General features: G+C 53.5%; 2 long non-coding RNA genes across 2 annotated transcripts; both read right to left on the reverse strand.

Annotated features, from left to right (window-relative positions):
- Positions 1-8,533: 8,533 nt before the first annotated feature.
- LOC111153829 lies at positions 8,534-15,738 on the reverse strand. The gene is made up of 3 exons (XR_002641043.1): positions 15,096-15,738; positions 12,595-12,869; positions 8,534-11,413 (listed from the first exon to the last, which is right to left on the reverse strand). It is a non-coding gene; the product is annotated as an uncharacterized LOC111153829 (long non-coding RNA).
- Positions 15,739-16,179: 441 nt separating this feature from the next.
- On the reverse strand, positions 16,180-20,798 carry LOC111153913. The gene is made up of 3 exons (XR_002641050.1): positions 20,762-20,798; positions 19,498-19,566; positions 16,180-17,609 (listed from the first exon to the last, which is right to left on the reverse strand). It is a non-coding gene; the product is annotated as an uncharacterized LOC111153913 (long non-coding RNA).
- Positions 20,799-24,425: the final 3,627 nt, after the last annotated feature.

Genomic DNA, 24,425 nt, shown 5'->3' on the forward strand with positions numbered 1-24,425 from the left:
GTGAGCCCTTCCAGGCCATTAAGCATATGCAGATCCGGAAAGCCACCAAGTCTCTGAAGGCTGTCACTTTGCAGACACAATGTCTGCCGTCCTGTCAGGGCTCAGGTGGGGTGGGCCATGCGCCCGGGGTCCAGACATGGGGTCGTGGCCCCAAAAAGTGCTGGACTTTTACTGCATGTGCTTAAACATGCAGAGTCGTGCTGGACCTCAGGGTTTCGATGTAGGGTCTCTGGTCCCAGAGTACATCCAGGAGAACAAAGCCCCAGGATGCAGAACTTGCCGGGCTCAGGTTCCGACAAACCCACGCGCAAGCTCTCCCTGCCACGTGAAGACAACCCGGGCCGAACACGAGCAGACTGTTCCTAAACCAGAGAAGGGGCCGACACCGAAGGAAAAGAAATCCCAGAAGAAACCCAAGAAAAGAAAACTTAGGTCCCAGGAGTAAATTCTGCATAAAATAAGTGCAAATAAAAGTTGTTTGTTTTTTTTTAAGGTGACTGTTATAACATTTAAAGATAAAAGATGATAGAAATGCCATTGGAGTTTTCATCAGTGCCACCGACTGCTCTCCCCATCCCCCAACTCTCTTCCCACATGTGTACTCAGCCCTCCACCCCCCACCTTTATGCGGCCACCGGCGCACCCAGCCCCACCTCACCCCGTCCTGTGAGATCTGTCTCCAGCCTGAATTTCACCGCTGGGGGTGTCCAAATGTCTATGATTTTCTGGAAAGGTATGTGGTCTTGTGACCCCCATGCCTCTGTCCGACCAGTACCCACAAGATGAGAAATCTAGGTTTGTCATCGTTTTCCACCGACCCGAGGACATGGACTCTCCAGAATCATGGTGTCACGTACCGCCCACGATGAAGGGAACGTTTCCACGCAGACCTGGGCAGAGTCCCCTCATCGATCTCCTCTCACCGCTCAGCACCAAATTCCTTCCTTCTGTAAAGCTGTGACCCCCACTACACTCAGGCTTTCGGGTCCAACACACCCCCAAATGCTCACTTACCAAGTGTCTGGGTTCCAAACAACAGTGCTGGCTTACCTATGAGCAGCTGTGGTGCACACTGTCCCCAGGATTTTAATGGCTTCTTTCTACTGCAACAATGTACTTTGACTCTTGCTCTATCCCACACATCAAATATGTTTAATTTTTTTTTAAAGATTTTATTTATTTATTTGAGAGAGAGACAGTGAGAGAGAGCATGAGCGAGGAGAAGGTCAGAGGGAGAAGCAGACTCCCCATGGAGCTGGGAGCCCGATGTGGGACTCGATCCCAGGACCCCGGGATCATGACCTGAGGCGAAGGCAGTCGTCCAACCAACTGAGCCACCCAGGCGTCCCAAATATGTTTAATTTTTAAGTTTCAGCCTGAAGTCACGCTAATGAACCACATGCTGGAAAGAATCCACAGTTGGTAAGTAAATTCTTGTTCAGAATAGCTAGAAAATTAGACATGAAAAAGACACGACCACTTAGCTCTCCGGGAACTGAGAACTGACTTACTAATTTTATCGATGGTAATAAATCCAATTCCCTCCCCCCCACCTGAGCTTTCCAAAAACAAACCAACAGAAGTTCATTATCTTTTCAGATGATAACAGGAACCCGTGCACACTCATATAGTCCGAAGGTACAGACAGCCAGGATGATGATTCCCACAGCCCGTGTCTTGTGAGTCCTAGTTACGTGCTGGACACTCTTCTACGTGCCCCACCCGCTGGTCTGCGGGATCACCACTCAGGCTTGCTCCTGTGGAGACAGAGAGGCAGGCAGAGCTCACGTTTATTTCTCGAGACCCCACAACCAGAAAACAGTGCCAGTGAACAAAAGCGTTATCTGGAGCCCATCATCTTGGGTGAGCATTTACTGTCACACAGTCGTCCTCGGTATTGTGAACACAGCGTCCGTTCACATCTGTTCACTTGTCTGATATTTTCCTCAGGGGAAACGTCAGGAAGCACATCGCTGAGGTCAAGAACATGCCCCAAGTGACTTTACTACGTTTGAGAGACAGGGGTGATTTTTTGGTGTGCATTCCTTCTTCATGTTACTTTTCTGGACGGAACATTAGTAACAAACTGGATGTTTAGGTGTTTTCCCATTAGAGCAAAAACAGACCTTTACATGTCGTCTTCCTAAATCAAACCAGTGTCAGCTGATTTTTCAAAAATAAACACATACATGGGTTTCTCCGTGGGCTGCCTGGGCCTCCCGGCAAGGTCTGACATTAAACAGAGAACTTCGTCACTGGAGCTGTTGGCACCGCCTAGTGGCAAGGAAGCGAAACGTGGCACGAAGGATCAGGTTTGCTGGGGGGTTTTTTGTGGGTTGTTTCTGTTTTTGTTTTAGTAAAAAAAAAAAAAAAACAAGCGTAATTTATAGCTACCTGGTATTTCCACTTTTCTTTCCTTTTGTTCAGTAAAGCCGCAAAGACCATGAAATTCCAAAAAAGGGACTCAAATATTTCAGTCAATTCAGAGCACAATTCCCTCGTAGATGTGAAAGTATGTGATGTAGTTGTTACAAAAGGTCAAGAGAGTTCAGGGAATTTTAGGTGTTTTTTTGTTTTTGAATGGTAACTTTTCACAATGTCTCAGATTTTCAAACAGCTCCTGACAGTGTAGCCATGTCTGTGGTTGTCACCTGGCATCCGGCTCAGCCTTGTCCTGATGGCTGTGACGACAGGTGGGCTGCAGGGTAGTCCTGTGCTGTGCACTTAATGGAGAATGACCCTGTTCCCTCTGGTAGCATCCCCCATACCTGCATTACACTGCAATTTAATTCTTTAATGTCTTTTTTTAAGTTTTTAAGCACATCCAGGTGCATAAAGCTCCCTTTAATTTCTTTAATTCCTTTTTCAAAGCTTCTGCTTTGGTGTTTTGTTTTGGTTTGGTTACCATAAGTCATCTCTACACCCACCGTGGGGCTTGAACTCACAACCCTGAAATCAAGTGTCGCACGCTCCGCCCACGGAGCCGGCCAGGACTCCCTGCAGGACACCGAAGAAACACCATCTTGAAGACTTTGATTTGAACACGGCTCAGAACCTGGGACGTAACTACTCTCATTACGGGTAGTCTGGTAGGAGCTCTTCTTGATGGCTTAGGGCATTATACGTCGTGTGTGAGGGCTTTCTTGTTCTGAGAACCGGATCCAAGATGGCAGTATGCTCCCAGCCAGAGCCGTGTACGTTCTGGTCCCAGGGAAACCCCTCTCACTGCTCTCGACACCAGCCTTGCTCGAGAAGAAGGCTGTACAGCATGGGGAGGCGGTGAGAGGCAGGACACCCAAGGCGGGGGCGGGCGTCCATCCCCGCCCGGCTTGAACCGCGCTCCCCACCAGACACGGCAGCTCTGCTGACCAGAGGACGCTGTAGCCCCAGCCCTTGGCTTCCAGAAGGCAGCTGCTGCTAGACAGGTGGGAGAGGCCATGCTGAGGGCACAGGAGCAAGTGGGGGTCCAGATGGTGGCCTCCCCGAGGGCATCGGGTGTCTGGGCCGGATCTGCAGCAGGACGGCCAGCTGCGGGCCAGTGTGGGAGCTGGGCCAGGGTGACAGGACAAGGAGGGGTGAAGGTGGGGCCCCGTGCAGCCCGGGCTCCGTGAGCGAGGCTGGGCGCAAGAGAAGCAGGGTGAGCAGGAGTGAAAGGTCACGAAAAGGCACTAACATTTTACAGGCGACACTCGAACACCAGCCCCAGTCAAAAATCTAGAGCTGACGCCCCCAAAACTTAACTCTGCAAGCCCACTGAGGACCAGAAGCCGCAGGGATGGCCGATGGAACCTTGGCCCGCTGTCCCCTCACAACAAAGTCAGCCAAGGACACACAGCACAACAATCACAAGAGAAAACGCACTGACAGCTCCGTCTGGGGTCTGCCCGACAAAGCCGCCACGAAGCAGGCCCGCGCAGTAGCAACCTGTTTGTTCAAGAGCTGACCATGCTTTCCGTCACCTGTGTCCCCTCGGGAAATGAGGTATGCCACGGGGTAGGACAAATATTGTCGGACAGCGCACAGGAAACACTGACGGAACGTGGGACCATGACATCAAGTACAACACTGTAACTCAACTAGGGTTTTGTTCACCCCCTAAATGCATCTGGAACTGAGCGTCTCCAAACCCATACCGCCCTGGGTGAGGGTGTGAGTCCCTCCACGAGACAAAGCCCTTTGCCAGTCGATGTGATGACTGTGTTTGGAGCTGACAGGACAGGACAAAGAACAATGGGAAACGAGTCCACATTGACGTCACCAAGCACTCCCCACCGCCGGCAAGGTGAGCATCCTGAGTCCGACGGATGACAAGGCCCTGGGAGCGGGAACGTGAGCTGGGCCCTCATGGTCTGAGGTGGGGCGGCTGGAGCCGGGCTTCTGGACGCTCATGTGGTGGGGCTGCCTCCAGGCCTCCACCCAGGGAGGGCCGCCACTCCGTGTTCGCCCAGCCCAAACACACCCGACGTGGCTGCACACATTGCCCAACGTCCCCAGAGGCCGGGGCAGGGCCTCAGAGGCCATCCCAGTGTGCCGGCCCTGAGCACAGGGCCCAGTGGGAAACCACAGTGACCGGCTATCACTATCACACGGACAAGAGTCTGCCAGCGCAAGGTGCATGGTTGCCCCGGGCTGCTCAGCAACCAAATCTTGGCCACGGCTGCTCCCCAGGGTCACCAGTGCCGGGTCAGACCACAGCCTCCAGCTCGGCTGGGAGCGGGCGGCAGGGGGGGCTGGGACACAGTGCCTGGGCCCAGGGCGCTCCATGAGTCTCCAAAGGAAACAGACGCAGCAGTGTACGTCCCTTCACATCTGCCTGAATCCTGCTGCACAGCAACCAGGAGCTTGAGGCCGAAAGCCTAGATCTTTCCACCCAATGCAGGACGGCCGCACCTGGCCACCTCGTGCCAGCGCCCCGTGCCCCGTCCTCAGAGCAGTCTGAGACTCCGCAGCCCAGGACTGCTCCCTGGTCCCTTCTACATCCCACCGACATTCCTTCCCGACAAGCCCCTTGGATTGCCAGCTCTGCCTGCTCCCCAGGGGACCCAACAGATTCACCTCCCTGTCCACGTGCCCCCAGCCAACGCTCAGGGTCAGCTGCTCCTGCTGTGTCCTCGCCGCCCTCTGCCTCTCCCTCCGTTCCAGAGAGCGGGGCAGGAGGTGGCGTCTACTGAACCCTTGCGGCAGGCTGGGAACCGTACCGGACCACATCCATACATGCACCTGAATGTTCCCGCCGGCCCGGGACGTGGGCGTCAGCACCCTGAGTTTGTAGATAAAGGCCCAGGCCGGCACTAATCTATATTGCAGAAAAATCTTTCAACTGTGTCTCACCAGAAACCCTGGCACTTGTATTTGCTACAGGGACCACGGTGCAACCTACACATCTTGTTGATTTCATGTACTTTGCCTGATTGCATTTCAAATTCCAATAATTTGACAAATTAGAGACAAATTGGAGACAAAATAGAGACAAATAAGGAGCCTGGGTCTCTGTAACACACATGGAGTGAACGTGGAAGGAGCTAGTGAGAGAAGGACGACTAGAGGGGACTTACTTACCTGGCTGGACACAGAAAGGTGCGTTTTCAGTCACTACTAACATGCATGGGACTCGAGGGCCCGTGCGGGACCCAGCAGGGTGGGGGAGGCCCTTGGTGCTCAGAAACGTGAGGATTAACAAAACGAAACGTTCTGGCTTCCACAGGGGCCCGAATGCAATTTGCAGCTAGAAAGTTCAGATTTTTTAAAATGCTGTCATTTACAATAAGATAAAAAACCAGGTAAGTGGGGCTGAGGCCAAAAGGAGAAAGAGACCAGGCTACGGGTCAGCACGGCAGAACAGCGGGTCTGCGGAAAACTCCGGGAGTGAAGGGTGGATGTGACCCGGCTGGGGCTTCTGGGTCAGCAGGCGCAGTCTCGGAAGCCGGCCACAGCTGTGGTGCAGGTGTGAGGTCTCTGCTACGGGACGGTAGATTGCTCTTTTTTTAAAATGAAGAAGTAGCTCAATGTATTATCTCCACTTTGGGCTCCCGAGTTTCAGACATCTGAGCCAAATCAATTGCTGAGGCCTGAAGGCTTTGCTGTCCCCCACTTTTTGGACTGAAAAATTGGGGACCTGGAAGAGAACAGGTAATATCTAAGAGTCCTTACAAAGAGAACATTTCATGATTCATTAACCCCTGGCATTTTAGAAGGTCGGTGGGCATTAAGGGGCAGCCTTGAGGGGCTGGTCACCGGGGTTTAGGCACACGGGGTTGGTGAGATCCTGCCTTAACCGCCACCCGGCTCCGGAGCTTCTGCAGCTGTACAGACTTGCAGTACAGATCTGCAACACCGCAACACCGCCGTCCAGTGGCAACTCACGCAGACCTACCGTCCACCCACCGTCCCCACCCACCCACCCACAGTCTCCATCCACCCACCCATCCATCCACCCACCCACCCATGCATGCTTCCATCCACCCATCCTCCCATCCACCCACCCATCCACCCATCCTCCCATCTACCGATCCTCTCATCCATCCATCCACCCCATCCATACACCCACCCACCCATCCATCCATCCATCCATCCATCCATCCATCTGTCCATCCGTCCATCCATCCATCCACCCTCTGATATTTTCAATGTGTCTACCATGTGCCTGGACTATTCAACAGCAAACAGTGAAGGGTTGATAACAGTCTCAGCCCTAGTGAGCCTTACCTTCTAACGGGGGCAGACAAGCCCCAAACCGCACAGCAATGGTACAGCCCTCTGCAATTGATTTAGCTCAGATGTCTCAAATTTGGAAGCCCAAAATAAAGATAATACACTGAGCGACTTGTTCATTTTTTTTAAGAAGTGAAAATTATGTTTTAATGGAGAGAAGATTATATTGTGCGTTGGGTAAAGCACCCTCTGAATGAGCCAGCTTGAAAGTTCCTTTTGCGGCCCCTGCTCAGCGGGGAGCCTGCCTCTCCCTCTCCCTCTGCCTGCTGCTCCCCCTACTTGTGTGCTCTCTCTTTGTCAAATAAATACATAAAATCTTTTAAAAAAAAGTTCCTTTTGCACCATACATTTTAGCTACTTTATGCTACCTCAAGAACTCTGCCTTTCTTCCATTCTTAAACTTTCTAAGACCTTATGGTAATTTTTGACACATTTAAATGTTTTTCCTTATCTTACTGAACACCATGGGGAAAAAGTAATAAGCTACAAATCAAACACTTTATTATTAATAAATATAGAAGTGTTTAAGTCTTTTATTCTCGTAATAAAGAGTTTGACACCATTACTGATGTGAGACAGGTGACAAGTCTCAAGGCCACCACTTCCCTGTGCTGCCCCATGTTTGGGCAAGCCGATGAGAAACGCTGGGTGTTTCCTCCTTTGGCACCAAAGGGAAGCTCGCGTCACACAAGCCTGGCTGACATGGACTCCCCAGCCCTGACCACAAGGAAGGCAGTCAGTCTCCTCTCCCTCAATCTGCTCGGGAGTCACTCCCTCACCCCCAGAAAGCTTCATTGTGTGAATAATAAGCCTTCTCGTACCCTCCTCATGTGGGCATGACATCATCTGTCTTACCCCCAAACCAAGCCTGGGGGAGGGGGAGGGTCTGTCCCACTTCTACGTAGTGGCCACAACAATCTAGTTTTTGCATCGAATATGAAAACGTCTTATACGGGATTATAATTACTTATCTGAGTATAATCTATCGATCATATTTTATGATCTATATATATGCACTCATGAAAGTTCAAGTAGTAAAGACACAACAGTTAAAAAGGTTGGAAGACACTCCTGACACGATGACGTACACTTTTATCCTCAGCGTGTAGAGAACGTTTATATGATGGAGACATTCGACTAGAAGGGACATGTCGTCAAATGGAGCAGGTAGCCACAATGGCATGTAAACTGACAGATGCCCCACACAGCAAAACATCCTTGGGGGACCCGGCCAGTGGAGAAAAACCCCACGGATGCTTCCTGTCCTCCCTTTCCCCAGTGTCACAGGTCTAGAAGGAAAGAGGCTACTTCTGTTTGACTAAGAACACCCCCCGCCCCCAGACGGCATCATGGTAAGTGGCTTGGCGAGGCTGAAACGCAGTGAGAAGCAGTTTTAAATGCACGTGCTGCTGAGGACAAGCCCTGTCAGGGGCGGTGACAAGGGCCTGCACCTCCGGGAAGGGCTCGGTCACTAACCCCACTCCTGAAACCAACAGCAGAGTGTGTGTGAACTAACTGGAATTTAAATAAAAACTAGAAAGGAGAGAGAGAAATACCTGCATGACTTTTCTTCTTAATTTCACGGCTCCAGGGGCACCTGGGTGGCTCAGTGGGTTGAGCCTCTGCCTTCAGCTCAAGTTGTGACCTCAGGGTCCTACAATCGAGCCCCACGTTGGGCTCTCTGCTTAGTGGGGAGCCTGCTTCTCCCTCTCCCACTCCCCCTGCTTGTGATCTCTCTCTCTGTCAAATAAATAAATAACATTTTTTTTTTAATAAATAAAATCTTTAAAAAAAAAAATTTCACAGCTCCAGATACAGAAAATGTCGAATCTTCGGTATGGATTTTCACTACAAAATCTGGTCACGTTGGCTTCCATTCTGCTTTGTGTTCCCGCAGTCTGGGGCCACAGATTTTTCGGGGCAAAGAACAGATGGTGAGGGGAACGTGCAGGTCAGAGTCCATGCCAGCTTTCCGTGGGAGCCTGGGCTGGTCGTGGGCCCCCCCAGGGCTCAGAGCCCCACATCGTTGTACCTGGAGGGCACCCGGCACACTGAGAGCGCTCACGGCCCCACACCGCCCTCTGTACGTGGGTGTCATCTCCTCAGACCCCAGCACCGATGAGGTTCCTGAGGCTTAGAAAGTGAGCTGCATTTGCGTGGACAAACCACGGCAAGGCGCGCATGACAGTGGACAGGACCAAAGGTGCGAACAAGGCTCAGCTTCAGTGACCCCCTTGCTGCGTCAGGGGTTCCAAATTCCATGTTCTCTAAGGGAGGACTGGACAGCCGGGGGCGCTGCTCCTCTGACCCTCCAGCCTGGCTTTGGGGCCATCCCACAGCGGGGCCGGTTTGGGGCGGCACCCAGCCCGGCGTCTGACCCCAAGGCCCCTGCCCATCATGGACACCTGCGCTGATTTTCCAACACTCCCTCCCAAGGCACAGATAGGTGCGCAAGTTCTCAAGTCCAAGACTAGTGCTCCCTGGTTTAACCCTGAGGCTCCACCTGTTCTGGAACTAAATGCCACTGACTGTGTGACATTACGTAAAAACAAGCACAAAGAAGGCAGAAAAAGCACTCCCTTTCCATACCTGAACTTCCAGAAAGAGCCCTACAGTGTGTACAGAGCCTCACACTTGCCTCTGGGCACAACGATCCGTGTTCCGGCAGCACAGGCTGTGCCGCCCCACAAGCCCGAGATCCTTCCTGTCACAGGGACCCAACGCGGCGCGCCGAACCTTGGAATGTGAGCCACTGTGGACACGGGGCTCCCGCAGGGGGAAGGAAGGCAAGGACTGCAGCGGGCCCTCAATGCAGGGACGCAGAGACAAGGCAGACAGCTGCGATGGGCCTGCCAGCCTGGGACGGCGAGCCCCGTGGCCCCCGGGCAGAGCGCGCCTCAGAAGGAGAAGGGGCTGGAACAGCAGGGGCAGGAAGGTCACAGAGCCCACGTGTCCAGTGCACCTGCCTCCTGCACAGCAGCTCACAGGGCTGTGCTGGGAGAGGAGCCCTTGCCAGACTGGGGGGAAGGAGATGCCTCATCTCCCAGGACACAGGGCTACCAGGCCTCGCTGAGTGCCCCGTAGCTCACCCCCGGCCTCTGCTATCTCTCTGCCTCATCAGACACGTCTAACGGCGTCCTTGGGCCTTCATTTCCCCACAAAGACTCCCGTGTCCCGCACGACTTACACTCCGCACCTTTAGCACACATCCCGTCTGTCACACATCCAGCCGGGGCCCCCGAGGCTGGAGGGAATGTTCCCCTCCCCTGAGCAGCGCCCCTCAGATGCTGGAAGAGAGCGTGGGGTGTCTCGCTCGCGGCCCCCAGCACAGGGACCCACGCCGTGCTCACGCTGCCCTCCTGGGCCACAGACAGCGTGGTCCCCTGGCAGTGAGCCATTCTGCCCCGGGCACTTTGTCACCACGTTCCTCAGAGATCGGTGGACTTGTCCAGATCACCTCCGTTATCAGCTCAGAGTCACACAGCCCCTGTGTCAGACACAGCTAGTGACCTGCCTGAAACGCGTGCTCCTGGGAAGTTTTCATTGGGTGGGCCCATCGCAGACACGACGATTCCGAGCTGGGGAGAGAGAGAGGCCAGGGAAAGAGAAGACTTCAGGGGAGACTGCCCTGTCCTCCCGCCGGCAACAGAGAGGTCTGGCCTGGGACCCCCGCGGCCAGCAGAGGCTGGGGCAGGAACCGTGCTCTCGGGACGCCGGTGCAGCGGGGTCAGAGGGGCTCAGGTCCCTGGCGGCTGGGGCCTTGCCCTGTCACCCTGGGCCTCTGGATCGTACAACGATGATAAAATACACCCAAGCTTCGTGTCTGTCGCTGGGCTCCAGCTGACGCCAGCGCGAACTACAGCCCCTGCTCAGTGCCAGCCTTGGGGTCTGCCCCTGAACACCCAGAATGCCCATTCTCACCCGCTTTCCCGCCAGAGCACAGAGGCGACCAGCACAACATCCCTACTAGATGCAGTGCGGACAGGCCTCGCGCGCGTCTGGGCTGTCACACGGCAGCCCACAAGCCCCCAGAAGGCTGGTGTCCTGATGAGGCCGACAGCGTGGGGCGTGTTAGCCTACAGCAGTGCGGACAGAAGCAGCTCCGACGTGGGTGGACAGTGCCGGGAAGACAGAAGACAGGCTCGAGTTCCTGTCTGGGTAGCCGGGAAGGCCCCAGAGGGAAGGTGACATCTGGGCCAATGTCCAGAGGAAGCAAAACCACTGGACGGGAGCCTTCCCAGCAGGAGATATGGCAAGTGAGGGACCATAACCCACCCCCAGCTCCCGATCCGGAAAGTGAGGTGACTGGACAAGACCATCTCCACATGCCTTCGAAGGGGTATGGGGACAGCCGGAGCACATCCAGCCCGAGGACGGGCTGCAACCTTGCTGGAAAACACCTCCCACCTGACAAAGGTCCAGCTCCTGCGGGAGTTTCTCTTAGTCCAGTGGCGGGTCACAGGCGAAAAGGGAGTGGAGACTGTGCTGAAGTCAAATGCACTTTGGAAACTGGCTACTCACTGCAGGACTCCTCAGGTCCTTTAAAACACCAGCGCAGACAATGACGGCAGAGCGTGAGCTGTGGCCTGCGGACTCTGCCTGACTCACCTCATCCGGAAAGGACACAGAGCAGCTGAGGAGACGGTTCCAAGGAACACACTTTGGGAACAAATACCGTACACTAGAGGCTGGTACACATTTTCTGTAAAGGACCAAACAGTACATATTTTAGGCTCCGAGGACCAAATGTTCTGCTGCAACTCTTTGATTTGCCATTCTAGCTTGTCAGCAGCCCGAAACATGTACTTATAAACAAACGAGCAAAGCTAAGTCACTAAATTTCAATTTAATACACGTGTTACATATCATAAAATGTTAGCTATTTTTATTTTTTTCAACCATTTGAGGTGTGAACCATTTTTTTTTTAAGATTTTATTTATTTATTTGACAGACAGAGATCACAAGTAGGCAGAGAGGCAGGCAGAGAGAGAGAGGGGGAAGCAGGCTCCCTGCGGAGCAGAGAGCCCGATGCAGGGCTCGATCCCAGGACCCTGGGATAATGACCCGAGCCGAAAGCAGAGGCTTTAACCCACTGAGCCACCCAGGCGCCCGAAGTGTGAACCATTTTTAACTCACTGGCCATACAGGGACAGAGGGAGGACTGGATCTGACCTGCAAGCTGTACCCCACCAACCCCGGCTTTAAACAAATGTGCATCTATCCTTTTTCCCCTTTTTTTTGTAATCAGTACATATCTTTTTAACGCACTGCTTAGTCACACGGCTGGCATCCTGATCACCAGAAAAGGTGGTTGTAAATCACATTTCCAAAATGTATTTGAGGCCAAAAATGGTTCAGAAGAAAAATCACATTTTTAGACACAGCTCCTTTATAATTACCTCTTGCTAGAAAAATGAAGTCTAATTCTGCCTTGACAACAGAGTTATTAGGAAAAGTGGCCTATATTTTTCTAATATTGGTTTTTATTTTCCTCTCTAAAATTTTTGAAAATCGAATTATCATTCTTTCTCCAGAAGATACTCTAAACGCATTGTCTTATGTGGAAAGGAAGCATTTGCAGGCGGCCTGGCCTCAGCCAAAATTGCACTTACCGTCGTCTGGAACACGGTCACCTGCCTTCTTCCTCCCCACCGGGCATCTACTTACTATTATCACTGCTTCCAAACCGGCCGGTCCCCTCTCCCTCTCCTGCCAAAATCTAAACACCCTCATGCCCCTTCGTCTCCCACTTTTCCTTTAAATCTGTGCTCACAGTAAATCAGAGCCTCACTCTCATGATGGTGTAAATGACTTACAAAAGCAAACAATGTTAGGATCCTGTTGGGTGTGTGTGCATTTTAGCAGAAGGAATGAAGATTTACCTCTGGGGCTCCCACCCCCAGGCAGCCAGCAGGTGGGGGAACCAGGTCTTCCAGGAACCTCAGGTAGGTTCCCAGTCCTGAAATCACATTCCATAGGAAGCCGCATCCCTCAGCCAGGAGAAGAGGCGCACACGGCCCCAGGCAGAGGCTCTGGTCAAGGCTCACTTCCGCCCCGTGAGATGAGCGCAGACGGGGGAGCAGGTGCCTCCTCCCCTCCTTGTGGGAAAGGACAAATAGCTTTCCCTCCACTCTTCTGAGTTCTTGGCTGACACCTCCTATAATAAAAAACAGATTAATGAGAAAAGCACAAAGTTTACCGACAGGTACACTTGGTGCATCAGGGAGACAGATACCCAGGGGAAGCAAGTCCCTGAGGCGGCCTGAGCCACCGGCCAAAACACCATCCCCAGGACAGATGGAGAAGGGTGTGTGGGGCTGCGGGGGACATCGGTCCTCCTCCTTAGACACCTTAGACACTCCTGTGACGGAGTCCCCCTTTGGCTTCCTGGAGTGGATGGAGATTTCCTTTATAAATGTCAATGTCCCTCGCCAGAGACTAACTTCTGCATCTGCTATTTCTCAAAAGGATCAGCTCGAGAAAATGCTGATATCCGAGAAGCAGGTTTTGGGGCAGCTGATCCTGCTTCCTTCTCCCCAACATGCTGAGCCTGAACCGGGACTTCAACTGCCTCCATTATGACCTCAGTGTACACCTCCTAATTAAGTTCTCGCTTCACTGGGGCACAAGTCGGGCGGGGTGGGGCATGCCGGGCGCCCCGTGGCGAGCACACAGACCACCCTGCAAGCAGCGGAGACTGTCCTGACGCCAGCATGACCACCAGCGACCTGACCTTCACTACCCGCCTTCAGGGACCCGCCGACCTCTACCCACACTGTCATCATCTAACCCGGATGTCTTTGCACGATTCGGAGGTGCCAGCCCACCGTCTTTCCGCCTCGGCCTCACCGAGATAGACCCCTTTCCTGTCTCTCTGTCTTCAGACTCTGTCAGCAGCGAGGGCCCTAGTCCGGTCTGTTTGGGGACAAGGTGCTCTTGCACTCCCGATCTCCAGCTGCGAACCCTATCTCAGGAAACACAGCGTCTGATCGGAATGCTGCCAGCAAAGACTCAGAACCTAAGGCCCTCTCCCTGCTGAGGTTTTCAAGCCCCAACACATAAAGGGAAAGGATCGAGGGGCTTGGCTGATAGCTGACCACTAAAGCGGGGTATTGAGTTTTCTATCATTGACTCTTACTTAGTCGGACTTTTGTTAAGGTACATAAAATACACCAATGAGCATTCAACCCAGTGAGAAATGCTCGCTCTGTCCACCCTCACAGGCTTGGGACTGCCACTCTCGCTGAACACACAGTCGTGTAGAGCATAGACAGACTCTCCCGCACCCTCGATCAGAAAGCTCGTGTCAGAGGACGGAGCACCCCGACTGCAGATACAGTGGCGTTCACGCAGCACACACTGCACTCCCCCCCCTCCGCTTCCGCTCACTCGCTTCTCCACCAGGGGATGCCATTTCTCAAAATCCCTGCTCTGATGGTGACGTTTTTGCAGGAACCAGAGAGCAGGCTGAGAAAGAAACAGGACTTTCCTGTTCTCATGTTACATTACACTTTCCAGCCATTTGAAGTCAGTGTAACCCTCCACTAAGTACTTGGCAAACTTTAAATCATACATCTGTGAAGCTGGTTTTTTTTTTTTTTTTCCTTCACGTTACCTTTCACCTACTTTAAAATAAACCACTCATCGTTCAAAGGGGAAAACTCAAATTTGTGTTTTCGGTTTTTTTTTTTTTTTTTTAAGTAATCTATAATAGAGTAAAACATTGCTGGAAGGTTTGCAATGAACTAATTTACTGTGCAATAAATCCCTAGGAAAATGAAGTGAGTGGGGAAATCAGCTTTCAACCTTGAACATGTAGGCCTCTGTTTGTTTTTTTAATTAACAAAATGTAAACTCTTTTTTTAAATTAGAAAGGTACATGAACCTGATTCTCTAAATGTTTACGTTACACAGAAACCTAGAGAATCAAGGGGGAAAAGTCATAGCCCACTTTCTTGTGTTGCTTGATTTAATATTAAAATACTAAAAGCAAGTGTATGGAAACAAGTGTGTTTGCAAATTTTTTTAGATTTGAGTTTTAGTTTTGCTTACATTTTCCCAGATTTTATCACTAAGAGATCATAAAAGCTATTTTTAAAATCATGAACTACAAGGCCTGCAGGGAGGGACACAAATCAGCAGCAGGGTGTGGCTAACAGAAAGCAGCCTCCTCTCCTGCTTCCCTGCCCTTTGGGGCTGGTTTCCCCCTTTCCATCCACCTGCAACCCTCAGGCCTGAAACCTGAGGACACTGTTTGCAACCCTCCAACATCCTCACCCTCCCAGGCTCTGATGCCTTTGCACACACGGGCCTCTCCGCTTGCAGAGCCCTCTCCCCTAGGACCCCTTCCCACCAGGCTAGGCAGGTGCCTTTCAAGCATCACCTCAGATCACACCTTCAGTGGCGTCAAGTCCCCACTCAGGAACCGTGAGTACGACCTGGTCCTTGCACGGACGGCATCCTAGACGCACTTAGGCGAAGTGAGCGTTCTCTGATCAGGCAGCTGTTTCGGTTCAGAGGGGGCTCTGGGGAGCACGGGCTGGGCATCTTCCGTCTTCATGGCCCACGGACTCTCGGCCGTGCAGGGTGGGCCGTGGGGACCGCACGGAGGAGCCAGGGCTTGGTGCTTCGGCTGCTGGGGCTGGACCCTGGGCTGACCAGGGGTTCTCAGGGGCTCCAAGCACCAGCAGGGCCGGTGGAGCCCGGGGCCTGGAGCAGAGCGCCGGACAGAGCGGGTCCCGGCGCGGGCCGCAGTGCACACACAGGAAAGCAGAGCAGGAGACCGTGCCTGCAGGACAGGATGCAGACTTGCTGTGACACGGGGCTGGGGGTCAAGGCGGGCGTGCGGCACCGCGTCCTAGGCTGATACGGGTCGCCGCAGGGAGGTCACGGCCGCGGCTGTGTGCGGAGCAGGTGGCACTGGGCGCCAGTGGGGACCGCGGGCCCGGCTTCGGCGCCACGTGCGCTCAGCAGACTATGGGGGGCAGCCCGTTGACTTGACTTCCACTTACTACACTGTCTCCACGGGGAAAGGGATCTGGGTGCTAAACCGAGTTTCAAACACTTCCTTGGAACACAGTCCACGCGTCGTGTGGGACTGGCTGTCCTCAGGGTCCAGCCCTAGTGGCCATGGGTCGCCGCAGTCTTAGCGCAGGCGCAGTGAACTCCACAGGCAGGATCCGCCTGAGCAGCCTGAGCGCAGGCGCGGCGAACCCCGCAGGTAGGACTCCCGCAGGCAGCTCTGCGCAGGCGCGGCGAACTCCGGAGGCCAGCCCCGCAGGTTGCTCTGCGCAGGCGTAGTGAACTCCGCGGGCAGGACGCCCCCTACCCCCCCCTACGGGCCGTGCTGCGCAGGCGCAGTGAGCACGTATTTGGCCAAGTCACCGCTTTCCGGCATCGAAGAACGTTTGTACTTTTCCACTGCTGTGAAATGATTTCTGCCAGTTTGCTGGTTGGCGGAGGCCGAGACCCGCTTTCACAAGCTTGCTTCGCCTGCCAAGAAGGCGGAGGGGCGCGCTCGCAGGGGCCCGCGGCGGCGTGAAGTCGCGGCGCGGGAAGAGCGGGCTGGGACAGGGACACGGGGGACACGGGGGCCGGCTCGAGGGGACGCTCGCACTCCCCGAGGTTAAGAAGGGCTCCCGGAGCACGGAGGGAGTGGGGGCCCCGCGTCACGACAGAACGGGCACGGCCGGCGGGAGGACTGGAGCGGGGAGGGCCGGGCTCGGGGAAGGCCGGCGGCTGGACCCACTGTCCTGAGTGGCGAGACCAGCGGGCAGCGAGGGACGCCGGACCCCCTGAGAGTGGGGACACGGCAGCTGGGGAGCCGACCGGGGGCCACTGGCTCTAGCTCCTCACAAGAGGCCCGGGTGGAAAACGGCGTAAAGGCTGCGCGCACTGAACAGCCCCGTCCTCTGTCCCCGTCTGCACCTGAGCCAGGTTTCCAGCTTGGACCCCAGTGACGAAAGGACAGGGCCAGTCCCCTGGAGGAAGGGCCCGGGAACACCACAGCACATCTAGGTGGCCGCGGCCCCTGGGCCCAACACACCCGTGGCCACGGGCTCACGGAGCTGCACACCGGGGCCCGGGAAGGGCCAGAGGCATCCGAGTCCCTGGACACAGGGTCCGACGGCGGCCAGAAGCCACAGCATGGACCCCTACAGCCCTAACGTCAGCGTGGGGTCCAGCTCGCAGTGGGCCCGCCGGCTCCACAGGACACCCCAGTGTCCACGGCCCTCGGCCCCAGGGGTATCTCCGACACACTTGCAGAACCTCCCGTCGGGCGCCTGGCCTGTGGGGTGCGGACTGTTGGCGCAGAAGTTGGAGCTCGAGCCTAGAGCTGCCCAGCCTTCGCTCCCAGGCGAGATCCCAAGCGGAGCCCAGGAAAGCAGTGGCTGTCGGTGAGCGCTCCCGGTCAGGTGGAGACGGGCTGCAGGAGAGGAAATCAGGGAAGGGGGCTGAGGCTAAACACGGGGTCTGGAAGGAGGCCCACGGGAAGATGACACGGGAGCTAAGGCCTGCAGAATGCCGGGAAGATGACACGGGAGCTAAGGCCTGCAGAATGCCAGGGCTGGAGCCAAAAGAAAGAAACTGGCCCCAAGGTTTTTGGTTCGGGCATGTCTGGAGGGTCAGCATGGTCATTCACATGCATGCAGGAGAGAGAGCGCCTGACGCCGGTGGCTGTGGGCACTGGTGAAGGAGGCAGGCTGCAGCTGCTTGGGGACGGGACAAGTGTGATGCTGGCCCAGCGTCTGGCCTGCAGGGGTGCAGTCACCGATGAGCAGGGCTGAGGCTCAGACTGGCTTGAGGATCCCTCCTGCAATAACCAAAGCTAGAGGGTCCTCTCCTCAAAGGCTCTCATCCTCTGGGCCTAGCGGGCTGTCTTCAGTTGGTCCTTGTTCTGTGAACAAATTAATAACATGATTTTTTTCCTCCCACTCCAAAAAACAATACACCTTAAAAGTCCATAAAAACGGTATCTGAAAAAGACAAAAACAAAACATCCAAAGCCATCTAAATGTCTAGTAATAAAATTAAAAAACTAATTCATTCGGCCACTAGATCACTCTGACCATAGTGCAGCATGGAAACGTGGTTTTGTAGAACAGTAAAGGAAAGGAAATGATAAAAATTTATAGGAAAGCAAAAAGTATACAAAATAAAAAAACCAAAATCATAACAATGATTGTGGTTTAAGGAGATGAAATTATTAGGTAATTTTTGTTTTATTCTTTCTATTCTCTAAGTGTCCTTAAATGTGTCACTATTACTGATTATTATTAAACATTTTAAGATTTTATTTTTAAGCAATCTCTACACACAACGTGGGGCTCAAACCCACAATCCTGAGATCAAGAGTCACCTGCTCCACCGGCTGAGCCCAAAAGGCACCCCTCCAATTAAATATTTGAAAGTGAGCACCTGGGTGGCTCAGTGGGTTAAGCCTCTGCCTTTGGCTCAGGTCATGATCTCAGGGTCCTGGGATCGAGTCCTGCATCAGGTTCTCTGCTCAGCGGGGAGCCTGCTTCCCCTCTCTGCCTGCCTCTCTGCCTACTTGTGATCTCTCTCTGTCAAATAAATTTAAAAAATCTTTAAATAAATAAATATTTGAAAACTGTACTCACTGTCTTCTCCTTCCCTGTTCTCACTGGGACACAGGCCCCAACTGGTTCCCACACCAGGACTGATGCAGGCTGGGCCTGAGTTCAGGATGTCCCCACTCCCTTCTACTGCCCAGACCTGGAAAGACCTTCTCAGAACTCCTACTGGATAGGTCAGTCACACCTGCTGGATCCTATCTTACCATCTCCCTCCCTACTCCTCCTCCACGTCCTGACCAAGCCTCTGATACCCCCCTGTCCTGGAGCTTCCAGAGCCATGGTGTCCGTCACTGAGAAGGGTGGGGGTGGTCAAACAGACACCTTAACTTTTATTTTTATTTATTTATTTTTAATTTTGTTTTAATGTGGGCTCCACGCCCAGCATGCGGCCCAAACTCACAACCCTGGGGTTAAGAGTCACCTGCTCTACCAGCTAAGCCAGGCAGGTACCTGGACACCTTTGACTTTTAGCTATGATTATGGCAACTACTCAAGGTGCTATTCAGAACTGAGTATATAAAACTTTTAAATATACATATATATTTATATATAAATAAATACATAAAATTGTCATGTCTATAACCAATAGTCACACATATATGTACAGAATTTATACGTATGATTCAAATATATAATTTATAAAATAAATAATACACTATTTTACTTAATATGGGAAAGCTACTACTTAAAAAATGTCAATTAGTAGGCAAAATGGATCTTAGAGATGAGGAACATGAGAAAGGTATTAGGACATGGATCCCTTTGGTGGGGAAGAATTTAGAATATACTGCTGTTCAACAAAGGACGTTAGGTATCTTAAATCCTTTTTGAAATAAGATGGAAAATTAGCAACTACAGGAGATACCGGAATCCAAAGGAGACATCCAAAAATGAACTCTAATAGGGAACCAAAATTTCATAGAAAATAAGTGTTTTTGCATTTTATTTTGAAAAAACATAATGAAATGAAGTATCTTTTCTCTTAGTTTGTGATTCCCCAAAGTCAAGAATTTACTGTATTATTGGTATCACTTTCTGAGAACCTTCATCACCAGGTTTGACCTCTGCAGCTGCATCGCAGAAATGACTGTCTGTATGAAAATATGAAAGGGCTTCATTGTTTTCCCCTGAAGGTCTCCACGGAATCTAGCTTTGTTGTTTTGGCCTCCAGTTTTCATGTATTCTTACCTAGCTCACCCCGTTTGTCAAACACTCTGCCGTCTCCAACATTACCTTCCTTCCTGAAAGTACGGAATCCTGTGAATTTGACCAGATTAACAATGTCATTTAGAAATCAATTTCCAGTGACAATGGGGCCTCTGGGTGGCTCAGTCAGTTAAGGGTCCAGTCCCATTCTTGGTTTCAGCTTAGGTTATGATCTCAGGGTACTGAGATCAAGCCCCCTGTCGAGCTCAGTGGGGAGTCTGCTCCAGAGTATCTCCCTCTCCCTTCCCCCCACACTCCCACGCTCTTGTGCACTCTCTCTCTCTCTCTCAAATAAATAATAAATAAAATCTTTTTGTAAAAAAGGTATCCGTTTCCAATGGCAAGAAGACCCATGGGCCAGCAAGGACATAGATGCGAAGGAGTATTTGAGGAGAAGTCATTGGTTCACAGTTTCAGGCTCTGCCTTTAAATGCCAGGATGTGATACTCACTGCTCAGATGACCCACACCCTCCCAGAGCAGGAAGGAAACTTCCAGCATTTAGTCAAACCCTCATTTTATAATTCAGCCTCAGGGCACAGATTGCACCACAAATGGGGAGCAGCTCAGAGCTACATTCCAGATCTGCATCGTGTCCTCTGTAATCATGGGGGAGGGGTGGACAGGAGGTGATGCGGACAAATCCCCCACCTGGAGGAATCGAACAGCTCATCCCCAAACCTGCTCGGTCACCCTCCCCAGGCCAGGCCAGGGCCGTGCTGACAGACCAGCAGGCTGAGATCACACCACTGTTCACTGGGTCTAAATGAGCATGACAGCATGGCTATTAGCTAATCCTGAAAATTGCTGTTTCAAAAGCAATATTCAAGGGCCAGTCACTGAAATGAAAACAAAACCAACCAACCCACAACTCACATACCATCTAATAGGAAACAAAGGGAGAGGAACCACCCCACCAAATTGTTCGGGGCTTGTCATCTCCCAGGCCAGGCTGTAAGCCCAGGCCTAAACAGTCCACCCCGCCCAACCCCACCTTATTCCTCTTTTTCTCCAGGACATCTTTAGGGAGGGGCTGGTCTTATGCAAGGCAGACAACACTTCATTGCCTCCTGGCTTCTGGTTCCCAGCAGCAAGGCACGTGAAGGAGAGGGACAAAACCCACGGACACAGAGGCAGTTGAGTAACATAGGTATAAAAGTTCTAACTTTTTTTTCCATCTGAGTAATAATATTCACCCTGGAACCAAGCTCGGTTCAGAGAGGGGATTATTTTAAAGCCCAACTCACCCTTGCAGTCTGCAGTCACTGCTGAGAACTCAAGAGTACATGGCCCGACCTGCAAAATTCCAAATAGTCTTTTTACCACTCCAGAAGAATTCTTGATTTGGCCAGTGTTGCTGCTGACAGTGAACGTGGAGGGTAAGCTGCACCCATGTGGTCTCTCCCCAGAGGACTCTTTGTAAAGATAAAAACCTACGGCCCCTGAAAGTGCACCACTTGGGGGTTCTTTCAGCTTCACCTTCCCCGAGGGTCCCAACTCCTCCCCCTCATCCTGCCTCTGATCTAACCACCACGGGCTGGCAGCCACGGCCTTTGCAGCTTCTCCTCCTCCGGGAAGCCCTCTTGGCATCTTGAAACTGGGCAAGGGCCTCTCTCCCCGCTGCCACTCACCTGGCCTGCTCTGCACCAGACATACTTCCTGAGGGCTACTTTACATCACAGCCCCAGTGCCGGGAACCTAGTGGACCCTGGGCAGCGAGGAGTTGAGTCTGGGAAGGAACCAATGGTAATGGTCACCCACCAGAGCTAGGTACATAGGTGGTTCAGATACATCTTTCTTTTAACCCCGAACACTCTAAAATGTAAGGATCATGAACCCCGTTCTGTGGATAACGAAACTGAGTCTCCAGAGTTCACTCCGGCAAGGTCCACGAGGTAGGAATGGAGAGGTCAGCAGCCACGGAGCGATCAGCAGCCACAGCAGTCGCTCCTGCAGGCGGGCGGTGTGCGCGCAGGCCCCGCCCACCAGATGCCCCGCCCAGCCGGCCCCGGCCCCGCCCTTAACCCATGTGGCCCCGCCCATCCCACTCCAGAGTCCCGCCCGCACACACTCCGCCCCACTCCCACCCCGTACTCACCCACCCCAGCCCGAGGTCCTGCGCCGCCCAGATGCCCCACCGACCCAGCCCAGGGTCCCGCCCTCCCTAGGGGGCCCCCCCCCCCCCGCCCCGGGCCCGCCCCCACCCTGATGCCCCGCCCGCCATGCCCCACGGTCCCGCCCTCCCCCAGGGGGCCCCGCCCACCAAGCGCGCGTACCCGGGAGCCCGGCGCCGCCTCGGCTTGCCCGGGGACCACGCGGACACGCAGCTCGCTCGCTCGGCCGCGCGCTGCCCCCGGGACCCTCGGGGCCCTGCGCGCGCGCTCCGGGGCGCTGCTCCGAGCTCACGGCCCCCTGGCACGCGGGGCTCGCGGGCTGCACGCAGCCGTCCCGCGCTCGCCCCCTGCGCCAGCCCGGCCCCGGCCCGGCCGCGGAGGTCGGAAACCCGGGCTCGCACCCCGCAGGCTGACGTCTCCGGGGATCCTTCACGCCGAAGCCCCTCGACTGCGGTTGCGGCAGGTGACGGCCGACGACCGCGTCTCCTCCGGCTCCCGCCGCGGCCCAGCGCGCGCTCGCGGAACACAGGCGCGGACCCTGGCGCGGAAACCCGCGCAGCCGCCAGCCGCGCTCCTCCCCGCTGCCGTGCGCCGAGGCCGGGGTCTGGTGCGTCCCTTCGCGGAGCGACGGTTCCCGCCGCGTCTCCTCCGTGACGCTCCTTCCGCCGCACCCGGTGTTTCAAGTGTGACTGGAGTATTTCGGCGCGCTGCCTTTCCCCGGGCGGAGGCTACATGTGTACGTAACGAGGCTGCCGTTCCTCAAAACGTTTTTTGGCATATTTTAGGCCACGACAAAAGCATCCCGCAAACCCCCAGAATTCTGAAGGCCAGGTGAGCAGGAACGCCCCCTCCGAGTTTCTTAAATTCACAATTAGCGTTCTTTCAAGATGACAGACTAAACTCTCTTTTCTGAACCGAAAAGGAACACGACGGACCTCAACTCACCATTGCAAACACGTGGCGTCTCTGAAACGAACTCCAGATCAGGATGAGATGTGTCGAGTGGACATCTCCTGCCGGGAAGGAGTCCTCCGAAGCCGGCTTTGCTCTGTTGAGATAGAGCAGGCCAGAGCTTATAATTCTATTCCTGGGCCTCCACGGCTTGTTAAAATATTTGGCTAAATGGTTGAACACCTTCCTGAAAACCACATTTTCAGACACCACATTTGGAACTAAAGCTCTAGGCTTCCCCAACGGAGACAGCGCGTCTGAGAGAGCCCCTCGGTGCTGGGTATTGGCCTTGGCAAAGTCTCAGACCCCTGTGGCACCCTCGCCCGGGCTCACACCGGCTTGCAGAGCCCCACATTGCCTGCAGCACCTGTGGCGACGCCCCCCTGCTTCTCTCCGCGAACGTCCCGCTGCCTCCGCCTTCCCCTAGAGACAGCAGGTGACAGCCGGAGGTATTCTCTGCTAAAATCTGATCCGGCCTCGCTGCATTTCCCACGCTGGCTGAAGGCAAACGTAGCTCCTGCTGCCATTTCACATCACTTTCGAGCCCTGAGTCTTGCCTGATCCTTTTCAATGATTTAGCTCTCCTCCAGTTTTTGCACAAAGCTTGATAAAATCTCTAAGAGAAACTTTCTATCATCTACAAATAGGACCATGCTCTAACAACACTTGGACTAGGAATAGAGGTGATAGTCTCAAGGATGACCCTTGAGCAACGTGGGGGCCAGGGGGCGGGCACCAACTCTTGCACAGTCGGAAATCCATGTCTGCCTTTGGACTCCCCCCACATTTAACTATGAATAGCCTACTGCCAGCCAGAGCCTTACCAATAATATAGTGTGTCAATTAACACGCATTTTGTGTGTTCCACGTACTGGATATGGCATCCTTATGGTAAAGTCCGCTGGAGAAAAGAAAATGTGATTAAGAATCATGACAGAAGGGCACCTGGATGGCTCAGTGGGTTGGGGCCTCTGCCTTCGGCTCAGGTCGTGGTCCCAGGGTCCTGGGATCGAGCCCCGCGTCGGGCTCTCCGCTCTGCGGAGAGCCTGCTTCCTCCTCTCTCTGCCTGCCTCCTGCCTACTTGTGATCTCTCTCTGTCAAATAAATAAATAAAATCTTAAAAAAAAAAAAAAAGAATCATGAGAGAAAAATCCGTGTTCAGTCCTGTATTTATCAAAACAACATGCACATGGGGACTCACAGTTCAAACTGTTCAAGGGTCAACCGTGCTGTTAAAAACCTAACCACCGGGGCGCCTGGGTGGCTCAGTGGATTAAGCCGATGCCTTCGGCTCGGGTCATGATCTCAGGGTCCTGGGATCGAGCCCCGCATCGGGCTCTTTGCTCGGCGGGGAGCCTGCTTCTCTCTCTCTCTCTGCCTGACTCTCTGCCTACTTGTGATCTCTCTCTGTCAAATAAATAAATAAAACCTTTAAAAAAAAAAAAAAACCTAACCACCACAGGAGCGGAAGGAAGGCCACTGAGAGAGGAAAGACTGCACAGCGTGCCCTAGGGCATCGAAAGGCTGTGTCCAGAAAGAGAGCAGAGCAGGTGAACAGACCTGCCTTCAGACGGACTTCTGGTGCCCCCGCCCACTGCAGGTGTGACCGACAAGGGGCGTGCAGTCAGGCCTGCGGGAAGTGCGGAGAACACAGACTCCGGACTGGACTCCGAGCCTCATTGTTAGGACACAGGTGTTCCCTGTCCGAGTGTACAGTGACTTGCTCTGGGTCCCAGGAGCTGTGCCACTATGCCTTGCCAACACTGGGCAGAAAGTTCTAGATTAAACAGAGGGGATCTCTACGAATAGCCTAACGGGATCAAAGGAACCGTTGGAGATTATTTCC

Source organism: Enhydra lutris, unplaced genomic scaffold, assembly GCF_002288905.1.
Source record: "Enhydra lutris kenyoni isolate GAN:26980312 unplaced genomic scaffold, ASM228890v2 scaffoldscaffold34, whole genome shotgun sequence".
NCBI classification, from domain to species: domain Eukaryota; kingdom Metazoa; phylum Chordata; class Mammalia; order Carnivora; family Mustelidae; genus Enhydra; species Enhydra lutris.